The sequence below is a fragment of the Coenobita brevimanus genome, chromosome 67 (genome assembly GCF_032717465.1).
Source record: "Coenobita brevimanus isolate Jiangsu-jjx chromosome 67, ASM3271746v2, whole genome shotgun sequence".
Taxonomy (NCBI): Eukaryota; Metazoa; Arthropoda; class Malacostraca; order Decapoda; family Coenobitidae; genus Coenobita; species Coenobita brevimanus.
This window is the reverse complement of record NC_137020.1, coordinates 711226-723605: the sequence shown is the minus strand read 5'-3', so window position 1 is coordinate 723605 and position 12380 is coordinate 711226. Positions and strand designations below refer to the sequence as shown.

Genomic DNA, 12380 nt, shown 5'->3' with positions numbered 1-12380 from the left:
GTGTCCTCTATTTTTGAACAATATCACTCTTCCTCTAATCCTCAAGTTCTTCATCTCACTGAGAGACAGCTGTTTGAGGCGACTGATACCAAAGTCTTCACTGTATCCTCCTACTTTCAGCAAGCCAGAGACGGATTTTTTTTTTTTTTTATGTATCCGACTCTGGCCATAGGCTTCACAGCCTGCTATCAAGGCCCAGCAGTCCTCCTACATATCATACACCTCTATGTCATCACTTCGGCGCTAACTCCCTACGTCCATATTGAATACATGCTAGGGCTGTCTCATACAGGACTAGTGTATTGGTAATAGTGGGGGTATTTCTACATGTCGGCGGGTCTTCTGGTAGATCAGTAAAGCCTGATTTAATGAAATTCAAATCCTTAAACTGTTCCCTGTCGCAGCGGGGATTTGAACCTGGGTCCGTTAGGACTGCAGACCACCTCTCTACTGAGCGTTTGGAAGTATACAACAATATAACGCACTCTCATGTTCCTAATCTTAAATCTTCTAATTTCTCTACACTATGGATTCAGCTCTCTTATCATTCTCTGACTACGTCAGTACTGTTATTTTTACAATACAGAATTCTTTCGTTGTTTTACTTCTTAAGCGAAACACATAATTTCCAGTTCTCCCTTCTCTGAAATCCCCGTTTTAGGTGATTTCAGTGTTCACCCCCACCTTTGAAGGCCCTCCCAATTCACGATCGACTTGATGAACGACCTTACATCTTTTCAAGCTTTGTCTAGCGTAACTTACAGAATCGTGAACAAAAGTTTTGCCACAATCCTCTGCCAGCAGTACGTCAAACCATCGATATTGTTCATTCTTCGCCAAACGATAGAGAGTATACATCTTTCTCACACTGTTTTGCCGTGTACCTCATAATGCTATCACATAAAAATATTTCACGTAAACCCTTACATTGACACAGCTTGTAAAACTTTTGCTCATGGCTATACAGCACAGCATCCTATCCATATCACTGCCTTAGAAAGTGTTCCAGTAGGCTTGACCTGTTCCATACGACTAAACTTTCTGCTTATTCTGTCAAGCTTTTCCTATCGGTGGGCTCCTCCAATCTCAATCTTTTATCAGAAAACTGACCTATTATTCTACTAAAATATCTGGACCCTCCTGAGAAGAGAAGTCAGTGGCATTCTGGAGCTGCAGAACTGGAGGCATTCAGGCAGAACATTTTTTATTTTGCCTCGAATGCTTATTGCTTCCATGACCGAGAGCCGTCAGTGTGCTTCATGCATTACGATGATTATTCTCTCGGGCATGGAAGCATTCACATCGTTCCCTTATCCTTCACTTAATGAAAAAAAAAAAGTTGAAACATGTTTTCTTTAATGTTGTCCGCAACAAGGATGTTACTTACAAATGGTACCGGCACCAACTTACCTCTGAACCTTGCTTACTGTACATTTCAGCTTGGAATTTTGTTAAGTCTACTGTCCGTCCTGTTAAAAATAATTTCAATTGTTCCAAATACTCAGAACTCTCCAAATCAGTTTTCCCCAGTCCTTTTGTTACCAAGATCTTTTCCAAGAACTTCGCTTCCTACTCCTTCCCTCCTATTGTCCCTCCTATTGACTCTGTAACTGTTTCATCTGCTGATAAGACAGAGCTATTGGCCTAAACATTCTCTTTGAATTCCGCTCTGGACGATTCCGGTGCTACTTATCCGTCTCCTCCTCCCTGTAAAATTCTCTCGCATGTCTTTGTTTCTTCAAAAGATCCTCCTTTGCCTCCACTGACCATACTTCTAATAAGGTACACACTTCTGAAGGGGTTTCTCTCCTACTGTTCTTTTAAAAAATGCCAATACCGCTAACACCCTGCCTAGGTAAACTCTTTCACCTTCGGCTCTTAACTAGTAATCCATCTTTTTCTTGCTGAAAGTTTGTTCCCATTAAGCCTGCCCAAGGAAGATTGACCATTCCAAACCATATAACTGTGGTCCAATTACTTTATTATCTTGTATTTCCAAAGCAGTTAAACCTTTCTTTTACAGGAAGGTTTCTAAGCATCTTTCATAACTTTCTAATCGCCAGTATGGGTTCCCCTAGTGACTATCAACTGGCGAACCTTTCACTTTTCTTTTTTCATCTTAGTCATCCTCTTTTCGAGACTTCGGTAGAACTTTGCTATTACATTTGACATCCCTGGGGCTTCCGACAGTCTGACAAATTTTCATAGTCCATATACCTCTTTTACGGTTTCAGTCTCTCTGATTGTGTCTTTCACCTCATTTTTTCTAGTTGCTCTGGAGCTGCTGTTATAGACGGTCACTGTTCTACTTTTGGGGTTATCAATAGTGGTTTTCCTCTTAGTTCTGTCCAACCGTCAACTCACATCTTTCTATTCATCAGTAATCTTTTGCGTTGCACATCTAGTCATATCCACTGATGGACTGGTGAATTCGCCCGTCATCTTTCCACTCCCTTTCCACGTGTCCATTACAGGATTTATTTCAGCAGTCAAGAGATGAGGGTGTGGCACACCAGGTTTCTGACTTTTTTTTTTTGTTGTTGTTGTTGTTGTTGAGGTAAAGGAAGCCTTTTTAGTTTTGGTTCATCAAAAATTGTCTTATATATTTCATGCTACCAAAATTTTCCACCGTAATACCCTCTAATATCAAGCAGTACACTTCTCAGCCCTTCGTCACCCATGATTATCCTTGGGATTTATATCTATCGGTATCAATGGTGGAATCTCATATAACTTCCTCTGCACAATCCACTTCTGAGGGATTGGATGTACTAAGCCCACTCCATAGTCTCTTTAACCCTGCATAGATGTTGACTGTATATGCGTCTTATTTGCCCGTGTGTGGGGGACCGAGTACGTTTTTTTTTTTTTTTTTTTTTTTTTTTTCACCAGCTCCTCAAGATTTTGCTGACATCCTTCATCCTCACTTTTCTTTAACATAATGTTGCATCCTTATCCTTCTGCTATAGTCGTGTCAGTGGTCAATGATCTGAATTATCTGCTTTTATCCCTTTTTCATTACTGCAGGTCTCCTAAAGTTTTTTTTTTCTCTTTCTCAACTCCCCAGTGCAACAGTTATCCAACAGCCTATCCTTTGTATATGAAAGAAGTCAACTGTGGAGCTTTCTTCTATAGTGTGTATTTCCCTCCAGTCTCTTCACCACAACGTGCAGGCATGTTGTGGTGAAAGGCTCTTGATGTTGGCTTTCTTTTACTTAAGTTTTAAAGTATGACTTGCAGGCTTTCAGCCTTTGGTTCTTCCATCCTTGTATTAAAGTAATGAATCCCAGAAGGTCTATTGGATAACCCTTAGTGAAATTTAATCATATACGTCCTCAGACTGAAGTGACTGATACTGCACACAAGAATGGAAAACCTTGCTCCTGTCGATATTTTTAACTTAAGATCTATTTATCTATCTTTTTATTGCCGGACGCCTCAATCCCGTAAGGGGTAGCACAAACAAATCGCCTCCATGTCGCCCTGTCCCCCGCCATTTCATTGCCCTGCTCCCAGCTCACTCCCCACTCTCTCATATACCTCTCTACTCTATCCCTCCATCTCATCCTTAAACTCATGATGCATGATAAAAAATAGAACTGATGCAATGCTGTGTTCAGAATACAGTATATCATGAAGAATTTGATAGCCTACCAAAGTCACAGGAAAATAGTAATCGTATAAGAAGTAGACATAAAGAAAAGCAAGAACATCTTTATAAATATTAGATATGGTTCTTTGTTATAAGTTTGCCTGTGAGAGCGACTAGTAACTCTAATAAGATTTATGCCGTGACAAGGGGTGGGCTGTTGGGTTCTCCCGTCCCGTAGATGTATAAAAATTTGAGAATTTTTCATTCTTTGTTCAGTTATCGCTCGTTCTTGCTGCCGTTGTTGTTTCGGCAACTATACCCAGACGTCTTAATTCCAGAGGGGCTGGTCACGAATAAGTTGTCTCCTGTCACCCTGTCCTTCACCATGAGGATGGCCTCCTTCCAGCTCGCACTGGTTTGATTCCCATGCCTCTCCACTCCATTCCTCCATCTCATTCTCCATCTCTCATTCTCCTCCCTCTCCATGTCACTCCCGAATACCCTTCTAGTCAAACCCTCTTTCTCCATTCTACCCCCATCACCATCCATCACAGGGAACTACCATTTTCCAATACTTCACAACATCACAACGTTCTCGAGCCTCCTCACTTGTCACTCTGTTTTTCCAGGTATTCCACAAGTTCCTGTCAGTTAATTCGTTTCCACTCATCTCCCTCGTGACTTTTGCTCTTTCAGTAAACTGCAGGCTTGACTTTCAAAGCAAGGATGAGAATCAGTAGACTCGTCCAATGACGTTTTTGCATTCAAGAACATCCATCCATTCATTTTTGTTCACCCTCTGTGGAAAATGTCTGTAACTATCCTTTCCTATTGTTCCTTTTCTCTTTAAAATGCCTCCTTTGATACACATCATCATCATTAGCAGCAGCAGCAACAACAGCACCTGCACTAGCAGCAGCTCAAAGCAGCAACATTATCATAGAAGCAGTAGTAGTAGTAGTAGTAGTAGTAGTAGTTATAGTAGTAATAGTAGTAGTAGTAATAGTAGTAGTAGTAGTAGTAGTAGTAGTAGTGGTGGTGGTGGTGGTGGTAAAAGCAGTGGCAGTAGTAGTAGTAGTAGTAACAGTGGTAGCATTAGAAGTAGTAGTAGTAGTAGTATTAGTAGTAGTACTAGTAGTAGTAGTAGTAGTTTAATCTTACTGTCTCCATTTTATTATATTTAACTAGCGAAGATGACCTTTCGTAGTAAATTGGTAATTGAAGACTATACCAGACCCCTCTGGTTAAACAGTAGTAGTAGTAGTAGTAGTAGTAGTAGTAGTAGTAGTAGTGGTGGTGGTGGTGGTGGTGGTGGTGGTGGTGGTGGTGGTGGTGGTGGTGGTGGTGGTGGTGGTAGTAGTAGTAGTAGTAGTAGTAGTAGTAGTAGTAGTAGTAGTAGTAGTAGTAGTAATAATAATAATAATAATAATAATAATAATAATTAGAGATCTTAAACTGTCCTACAGACAGTCACTAGTCCCCACCTACTTGTTTCTTAGTGACTTTGACCCCGCTGGGGAGATTTAGATTTTTTTTTTCTATCAGCAATGGTCCACGCCAGGACACATAACCTGGACCCTTCAGATTCCTTGCACATACTCCAGTTCTCCTGAAATCACGGAGAGTCTGAGGCCGGAATAATATTAATCAGTTTCGTATTGTGTAGCTACAATAAGAAAACTTCTCCTTATGGTAAGGTATGTGTAATATCAACAAGATCTGAAGAGCCTAAGATAACTTCTTGTGTAACATCAACAAGGGATCTGACACAGGTGTCGAAGAACGCATGTGTCTGGTACTGTTTTTTACAACGACTTTGACCCTACTGGGGAGATTTGGATTATTTTTTTCTATTAGCAATGACCCATGCCAGGACACATTACCTGGGTCCTTCAGGTTCCTTTCGCAGTCTCCGGTTCTCCTGGAATCATTGCGAGATCCTGAGGCAAGAATAATAATGATAATAATACCAACGAAAACAAAAGCCTCCACCTACGAATTAGGTAGATAATAATAATAATAATAATAATAATAGTAATAATAATAATAATAATAAAAGGACTACTAAGACAGTGCAACACCCGCACGCACTAAACGACAAGAGCTGAGTCATTGCCCTCAAAATCTAATCTCTTCACCCTTACATGACCCTGAACCCTTGCTACGAGTTTGGCCCAAGTACGATCAGAACTTCTTTTTTTTTAGTTAACCTTGCCCTTTGACCTTGATCTTGGTTCTCTGTGGACTAACATTAAATCGACTGTTCTCAAAATCGACTACCTTTATCCTTACCTTGTCATAAAGCCTTTCACAAAGCTTAGTTAAAATCGGATGGCAATTGGTTAAGTTGACCGTGTTTCGATATTCATGGCTGCAACTGTAGGCGATGAAGAATTATAAAGCAAGGTAGATACTTGGAAACTTCTAACTTTCCCACGCTCACAACAGACCACTCTTTAATGTGACATACGGATAGTATTCTTGTTATGTCATATAGCTTCTGAGCCATCTTAACGAAAATGAATACGGTGCCAAAAAGATGTTAATCCCAACGATACGCTGGCGACTAACTTTATCTATTTGGCTAAAGCAAATGGCTGAATGCGGCTCAGGAGAGACGTCTGGTAGTCATGAGGTTAGATGTAAAATCCATCAACCCTTTTAGGCTTTTTTTTTTTTTTTCAGTTGTTATTGCGTTCAAAAAGTAATTCCTAAAATGAATTAAATTGTCTGGAAATGACAAAATTTATCTAAAGGAAGAAGTAAAAGTAGTGAAAGATTTAACGTGCCTTGATCAGGACTAAGTTGGTGATCCTGAGGTACTAGGGAGCCCCCGTAACACCAAGAAAATATAATTAATGCAGAGATAATGTGGTATTCCCTTCAGTGGTGACGCCTGTTGGTGATTTTTCTTCCTTATTCTTATCAGCTTATTTTATTCAGTACAGGGAGAGACCTCTGTTACTTTACAAGCTAATGATGGCTATGTCTAAACCCTTCAGCTCGAAGTGTCAATTACAATGAGACTGAATCGTCTGGAGACAGTAGGAGCAAAGTAAAGGTGCAACACTTTATTGAAGGTGTCAAGATAAACGTGCCAAGGAGCCTCCTTCAGCCACAAGAACATAGTTTCCCGAGGAGGGTCCGACCACAGGAGGGCAATGCTCCCGCCAGGCAGCCACTTCCCTCAATACACCGGGGATGAAGAGGCCGGTAATGAAGGACAGCGAGGAGGGGGCCGGGCCAACGCTGGTGAGGGGGGACAGGGCGGGAGGGAAGGGTGACGGGTGGATGAGAAGGGGCTTTGATAAACCACACGGGGAAAAAATCTTGGAGAACGACTTCAATTTGAAGAGGCGTCAATTTATGGCACACATATCCAGGACAATACTTAATCATTGCTTCAGTTTCTCTCGCCAAGTTTACTCTTCAGGATCTTAAGTGTAACTTCTTCCCTTAATTTTCCTTCTATCTGGCCCCTTGTACGGGAAAATGAAAAGGTTACTGTGTCTGAACATAATTCACACACACACACACACACACACACACACACACACATATATATATATATATATATATATATATATATATATATATATATATATATATATATATATATATATCCGTACCCTGCCATCTTTATCCTATATATATATATATATATATATATATATATATATATATATATATATATATATATATATATATATATATCCGTGTGCCATCTTTATCCTATATATATATGTGTGTGTGTGTGTGGGTGTGTGTGTGTGAGTGTGTGTGTGTGTGTGTGTGTGTGTGTGTGTGAGTGTGTGTGTGTGTGTGTGTACACTGCAGAACAAAGGCCTCTCCCATCTTTATCCACTCTGACCTACTGGCTATAAGTCTGTTCCTTTCAATCTCAGCGAATCTCCTAATCTCATTTCGCTACCTCGTCCTCTGTCTGCCTCTTCATCTCAATAAATGTCATTCAGTTACACTAGATGATCATGTGTTATCTCTTCTACGGTGGACGTTACCTGCCCACAACCATTTATGCTTTTTTGTTGTAGCAGTTATTGTATAACTTCAGATTTCGTGTGATCCCTTATCCAGGAAGTTCACTTTTGTCTCCCTATGTAACCCCAAACATTATCCTTTCCTTTCTTCTCTGAGCAATTTTAATTTCAAGTTCCAGTGATATCGTTAGATTCCAGGGTTTTTTTTATCCAAGTTAGAACAGGCAGGACACACTAATTAACCACAGGCCTGCAAAGTGTAACATGTTGAAAGTTGTTCCAGTGATATTTGCTTAAGTAGTGTGTTTCGGGGTTGCTAATTCCAAATTTCACGCCAGTTGTCCTCATGTAAGGTTTTCTCACAATGATGAAGAATATTACTTAAGAGTATACATGAACTGGCATGTAATCAAAGAAAAATTAAAAGTGAAAATTTATACACAGCCGTAAATTCTGAATAATTGTCAACAAACTGCATACCACTAAAAGACTATAAAATCCATCATTCAAAAGCCATGCTTCTTTGTTTTAAAACTGCGTCAAAAACTTCTCTGTTTATGGGTTTTGGTGGATTTTCGCGATGCGGCACCTAGCAGTCGTCGTCCCATCATGTTGACAGTCCATTTTCCTTGGTGTCTTCTCTCCATCTCCTTATTATCCTAATGAAATATTTTTCCTTGTTCTTCACTCAGAGTCCCCACATTTTCCCAAAAGGACTCCAATTCAGGAAAATGCACTTTGAAATTCATGTTACGTTCTAGGGCCTTGAACTTTTCCAGCATCCTGCTTACAGTGTCTCTGTAGTTAAGATCTTTATAGTTTCCTAAAAAGATTTTAATGACGTCTTTCAACGCAATCCATTATTCGTTTCCAATAGCAAGAAGATTTATAAAAAATCTAAAGTTTCCATTTTGGAGGTCCAACAATTATACCCTCTTTAACCCGTACCGTGCTGGAAAAAAAAAAAAAAAAAAAAAAAAAACTGATCCTCTCTACGCCGGCCGATTTTGGATTTTCTTTTTCTGGCTAATTGGGTTTAATACATCAATACAAGATCCTTGGCACTAATAAAAGTAATCACTAAAGCCAGATAGTTGGTTGAATCGAATCAAGTTTGTACCACTCTGCCTCTGAAATATTGAAGGTTACTGAGAGAGCAGAGCATCTATGAGCCTGTGAACCAATTTTGGATTTTTTGTGGGTAAATGGGCTTAATACATCAATATAAGATCCCTGGCACAAATATAAGTAATCACCAAAGCCAGAAAGTAGGTTGAATCCAGTCAGGTTGGTGCCACTCGGCCTCTGAAACCTTCAAGGTTACAGAGAGTGCAGAGCGGCTGTGAGCCTGCTGAGACTCACTCGCCTCCCATGATCTTAAATCAGTGTTGTAAGCGTAGTGGAGAAATGTCTGAAGTTAACGAGACATGATATTACCTTCCATTTTACTTTGGTTGCTTACAATGACTTCTCAGTGCTGCAAGACGTAGATCTACATCACCGGCATTTTGGGTTAGCATTTGGGCTAGCATGTTATGGGTTAAGCTTGACATCCAACAGTCCTGGAAACCTTTTACATGAATACCTGAAACCATTTCCATCTCATGGTGAAGCTTTGAATAATTGCTTCATAAGACCAAGTTTTATATGCAAAGGGAACAAACGAACTTTTTTTTTTTTTCAATCAACCAAACGCCCTCATACAACATTCTCTGTCCCTGGTGAAAGTTGTCTCTTATTTGGCCGTTGTTTCTGATGCCACAGAAGATTCCTGGTCTATTCACACAAGAAGCACAGAAAGTTTGTGTAGCCTGACTGTTGTGTAAACATCATACGAAGTACCTTTACGTCTAAACAAATCATCCATTGGTCAAGTTTGTAATTAAGCTTATTTTAGGCTGCCGGTAAGTTTTCATAACTTTCCTTGAGGTGCACTGAATGAGGTAGAGGGACAGAAGCATACGCACTGTCATTGTGTAAAACAACTGCCTTAAGACTTTTTTTTTGAAGAACCAGTGAACAGTTTCCACTGATCAAAATTGTGACAAAACTTTTCTATTGATCCAGCAGGTTCTGCTCAATATGCCAAGACAATTTCCTCAGTAAAGAAAATGCCAAGTGCAAAACATGGTCCTAGTTTCTTCAGTGTTTTGCCAAACTGGCTTCTTCAGGTTTGTTCGTAAAGAAGCCACCTTTGGCCAAATGCTGAATAAACTGGGCCCCTGTTCTACACTTGGTATTTTCTCTATACAAAACTGTCACAGCCTACACTGGATTCATAGTCATACATCTTCTTGTTTAAAATTTGGGAGAAAATCTTTTTCTCGGTTATTGTACCAGAAGACTGTTATGCCAGGTGCCATTAGTTTTTATATTTAAACCTGCAAACTAAAATTTCATTGGACTCCTTGGCAAAGGCCTAACGCCCCTAGTCTTGAAACTGGGGGCAGGGGTTACCCTTCCCGCATCCTGCTCGAAGTGGAAGCTCACACCTTCGACGTAAGTGATAATCTTGAAAGAGTGGAAGCACACCCCTTCATGTAGGCAGGCACAGCAAACAATTGGTAGCACTGATTGATTTTAAATTTTAAATTCTTGAAATTTAAAAAAAACTTATAACAGTTTCCAAAATTCACATACAATATAATCTCTTGGTGTTAGTGGCTCTTACCTCTTTTATCATTAAAGACTGGCATTTGTTATTGAATACTCTGTATATGAGTTTGCATACAATCTTTGGAGAACTATAGGAAAAATTCGGGGTCAGATATAGCTTCAAAGAGGTTTGTGTGGTCAGTAATAACCCAGCAACTACGCCTTGGCTGGTCATACTGATTTCGACTATATTTCTCCCCCAAGTGCTTGTTTTTGCCATTTTGACCATCCAAAACCCTCAAATCCCATCAGTCCGCCAAGACACTTAGGGGGAGGAGCTCATTTGAAAGCCAATTACGAGCACTGACTATAAAGGTCAAATTCTTTCAAATCACACCAGAATACACCAAAAATATATATTGCCATGCCAAAACAAAATAGTGCTGACTTGTAAAAGTTTACCGGACGCAAACATGAGACTTCGCAATATACATTAATTGGCTGTGCACGATTAATTTGTTTGGGTAGCGCTCGGCCATTCTTTACTGTAGGAATCATTTCAAGAACTAATCAAACTAATAATAAAAGTATAATGCACCATATCTGATAAACAGTTTGGTGGAAATATTGAAAAATAAAATGGAAATGAATGCAGTGTTTCATCTTTGCTTCTGTCTCATTGTAAATTAACCATCTCTGGAGAAGCCATGAAGTCTTTAAAATGATAAAAGTATTAATCATTCATTTTTTTTACACAATGTTTTTATCATTAAATTTGAAATCCCATCGCACACACCATACGGTCCTTCAAATTCTACATAGTTTTCTCTGCACTATACTACTATAATATGATGAAGGGTCATGGGAAAGAGTGCTATGAGACTCTCTGTGCATTACAGTTCTACGCTGCAATAATCTCTCCCATTCGCCAGGGAACACTCTCCTTTTCGTGCATTACGATTACCAAAAGATATGGATAGGACAAGGTAAATGCCTGCCCACAGGTTAAGACTATGGCCCTAAGTCTTGTCCCAGATAATTTATATTATATAAAAGAATTTGATGTTCTGTGTTATCAGTTTATCACTAACACACTAGAAGTATACATCATCTCTGTTGTCACTGTTTTCTTGATTAGTAGTACTATGTATGTTTTCATTGTTATCAGGTGGTATTTGGACGGGTATATCTGGTCCATGAGCAACAGGTCATAAGGCAGATGGGCAACTGGGATTAAACCATCGTGTCCGAGTGACATGATTGTATACGTGACAACCCACGGACGTCTGGGTGGTATGTATACATGATCTAGTGTTTCACAGCATTGTTTGAACATTCCGCAGGTTATTTTCACCAAACGCAGCCACTGGCAACCCTTCTGCATGCATATGAGTCACTCTTCAGTTTCCTGCATACCTCCGTAATGAATAGACCTAGTGAAAAAGTTTGCCCCGTGTCTGGATCTTCGGCTAAGCTCTCGCAGCCACTGACCAACACCAATGAAGTCCAAAGGCCAGAAAAGAAAAGGCCTTAGTGATAGTGCGATAGAGAGAGAACTCGAAGTGACATTATCACCAATTATGAGTGGCAAAAGTGACTCTTCCTGTGAGGAAAACGACCGCCATGTTGAGTGTCAATATTTATGCGTCGCCAACGGCCATACCACGTTGAGTACACCGCTTCCCGTCCGATCAGCGAAGTTAAGCAACGTTGGGTCTGGTTAGTACTTGGGTAGGTGACCGCCTGGGAACACCAGATGCTGTTGGCATCCCTACGTGTCAAGTGGGGTTGGTGGAGGACTGGTGCCCCTCCCTGTAAAAGAATTAACTCTAAGCCCTTGGTCACCCCGTTTGGGATACATGGCGTCTGGCAATGAACGAATGATGATGAGGAGGGTAGATCATGTGAGTCCTCTACTGCGTGCCCATCGTTTCCCCCTGTACGTTCATCTGCTATTTCCAATGATGGGAATGGTTCAGAGGGTAGTGACGATCCTGGAGACGGGGATATTGGCACGGATGAGGAGATGGAAGAGGGGGTAAGGAGTGGAGAAAGGGAGGAAGTGGAGAAGGGAGGGAGGAGAAAATGCAGAGCGGTGTCTCGCACCACCGTTGTGTCTATTTACGTGAATATTGGAAGGAGAAAGTTTGTTTCATGATGAAGTCAGTGTCTTGTATTTTTGTTGAAGTTTTCGT

The 12380-nt window shown here is 40.3% G+C and overlaps 1 non-coding gene across 1 annotated transcript; it reads left to right on the top strand.

Annotated features, from left to right (window-relative positions):
* The first annotated feature begins 11834 nt into the window (after positions 1 to 11834).
* Positions 11835 to 11953, top strand: LOC145405645 (5S ribosomal RNA). Its single transcript, XR_013898389.1, has one exon. It is a non-coding gene; the product is annotated as a 5S ribosomal RNA (ribosomal RNA).
* Positions 11954 to 12380: the final 427 nt, after the last annotated feature.